We start from the raw sequence: 2789 nt of genomic DNA on the forward strand, positions 1-2789 counted from the left end.
GTTTCCCAAGTCAGGTATTCTGACTCTGTCGCCTTCTGGGATTATTTGTTTCTTGTTGTTTTTTTCCCTCTGTATCATTACCCTTGTAGTTTGCAACTTCTCAGTAAAGAACTGGTATTCCTATCCCCATATCTTTGTCTGAAAGCCCCATAATTTCAAAAGTACAGCAATTCGGAGGTGTGGGAGGGGGGTTACATTTCCCGTTTTCAAGGGAGGCTTTCCCCTGTCTTCTAAACCAAGACAGTGACTCGAAACAAGAAGCTTCCTGTTGGCACTGGGTAGTTGGCTTAGGTTTGGGGAGTTCACTCTGACAGGATCAATGCTGAAAATGGGGCATCCCAGAGTTTGTTGCCACAAAATCTGGATCCTGCATACGCAGACCATGCGACTACGTAAACCTTGACCTCAGCAGGCATTGAATTTCACTTGTCTGAAAGTACTTGTTAGATGAGGATCCCACCAGCTCCAGCATACAGGGATGTATCTGCAGTATCAGCAACATGTTGTTTCACATAATGAAACAAAAATACCACATGGCTTATGTTCAGAAACCTTCTACAGGATACCTGGCAGGTTCATTATAAGGTACTCAGGAGACTGTTACTTCTAATATATCTTTCATTTTCTAGCCTGGCCTCTTTTTTCCCCAGACTGTTAAGAGTCACATTTAGTCAAGGCAGGACAATGAGCAGCTGTCAGTCTTTTTCATTCTGTTCTCCCTCCCACATTTTCCCCAAATTTGTATTTTTAGCACCTGTCTTCTCCATTGAGTTAAATCTGTAATTCACCATCTGTGTATACACATGTGTGTAGGGATGCAAGTCATTCTGAATAAGCCTCCATAGAGAGCTGAAAATTTGCAGCAATAAGACCTTGTCATTAAAAATGGCCTTTTACTGCAATTTCTGTAATAAGTTCTGAATTAGATATGAAGTAGCTATCATAACTGTAGAAAACCAACTTATTTCTGCATGTCCATCTTGCACCCATTAGGCTTTCTGATGCTCCATTTTATGTATAGACATTTCCCCAGGAGCCTGCCTGTTACCTCCTTCACCTGAGGTCTTCAGGCATGCAGAACTCACACAGCATCAAAAAGTTCTGGAAACCTTCCAGATTGGTAATATATACAGAAAAAAACTAGTTCTTCTCCTGCATACAGACAAAATCCCCTTTGAAACGAGAGCTCAGCAATAAACATAAATTCGGGACCCTAACTGTGGCTCAGCACTTTGGATTGTCTTCCTTCATGCAACTCGATTCAGCCTTGGATGACTTCCCCTCCTGTCACCTCCCACTGCGTTGTTTTATCCATCAGGAAGAAAGATCCTGGAGGGCTCAGTGGTGGGACTGCCCTGCAGGATTGAGGCAAAACAGCCTACATGGGTAGTACCTACGCTGCTGCTGAGTGTGTCCTATGGGTTTTAAAGGAACTTGGACGTATAAAACCACTTGCCCATTTTTCCTCATTGTTTTCTAGCAAAAGAAACCGTCTCTGGTAATAATAAGCAAATAAGGTATTTCCAGGTCAATCATATATTTTGGACAAATTTTCACACATTTTCCCATGATCATAACAACGTTAAAATGTTTCTGGTTTGAATTGCTCCTTGGAAATTTTAAGCACAAACCGTTTCACTGTGCTACGTTTTCAAACTGCTGTACAACTTTCCAAGCATTTCTGGTAACAGTGACATAAATATGAATAAAAGAAAGTAGTCTGCAGAGCCTCTTAACTCACAGGGCAGAGCCACGCACCAGGCATTCCTTGCCTTGCATACCAATATAACCCTCCTTGTAATCAGATTCTGTTTTTCCCCACCAATGACTGCTGCTGATGAGCTTTTCTACAACACTAATGCTTACTCATCTTCATTTCTTTGTAGAAGTTATTGCAAATGAATAGTCCCTGTGTACCACGGAAGAAAATATATTTCTGATAGAAGTGCTAAAAGCTTCAGTTCTTTTGGAATGTGACCCCTTCATGCAAAGACAAGAACATCACAGAAATGCGCTGCATATTTTGTCACAGAGCTGAACATGTCAGGAAGATCTGCTGATAAGAACTTGAAGGCCTGAACTGTCTCCTCATAAATTTACTGGGAGATTGGCAGGGTGGAAAATACTGGTCCATTAATGGTGCTCTGCTAAATTACTATAGACTGATTTAATTGTCAGATGACCTGGCTGTATAGAATGAAATATACACGATTAGAAAAATATCAGATGACCAAGATCATGACAGTGTCTGTAAACAGAACGATTTATTGGTGTAATTATGACAAAATATGTTTTTTTTTTTTATCTGAAGCAAAACACACATCCTAGAGTGACAGAGCTACAGTCATTGGCACAATTAGGGGGCCGATTAGCTCAGTGGTTTGAGCGCGGTGCTGACAACAATGACAACACCGAGGTCACGGGTTCGATTCCCGCTCGGTCCCCATGTGTTGCCTGGTCTAGTCGAGAGGTGGTGTCCCTGCCCACAACAGAGAGGTTGGATTAGATGAACTCTAAGGTCCCTTCCAGCCTAGGCCATTCTATGATTTCTATGAATATATATAGTGATGGCAACAGAGGTGCTATAGTACTATATTCTTACTACAAGTTGTATATCCTGTATGTATATGTGGGTAGATGAGTCCCATTTTATAGCTCTGCTTTAATCTGGATGACATTACAAACATTTTTATAAAGAATAAGTGAATATATGATTTGACAAGTCAGAACAGCAGCAATTTGTTTAAACTTTGAACTTTGATCTTGTGAACTAATACCACAGTGACCAT

The 2789-nt window shown here is 40.9% G+C and overlaps 1 non-coding gene across 1 annotated transcript; it reads left to right on the forward strand.

Annotated features, from left to right (window-relative positions):
* Nucleotides 1-2361: 2361 nt before the first annotated feature.
* On the forward strand, nucleotides 2362-2444 carry TRNAV-GAC. Its single transcript is given in 2 exon segments — nucleotides 2362-2399; nucleotides 2409-2444. It is a non-coding gene; the product is annotated as a tRNA-Val (tRNA).
* Nucleotides 2445-2789: the final 345 nt, after the last annotated feature.

The sequence above is a fragment of the Apaloderma vittatum genome, unplaced genomic scaffold (assembly GCF_000703405.1).
Source record: "Apaloderma vittatum isolate BGI_N311 unplaced genomic scaffold, ASM70340v1 scaffold802, whole genome shotgun sequence".
Lineage (NCBI taxonomy): Eukaryota > Metazoa > Chordata > Aves > Trogoniformes > Trogonidae > Apaloderma > Apaloderma vittatum.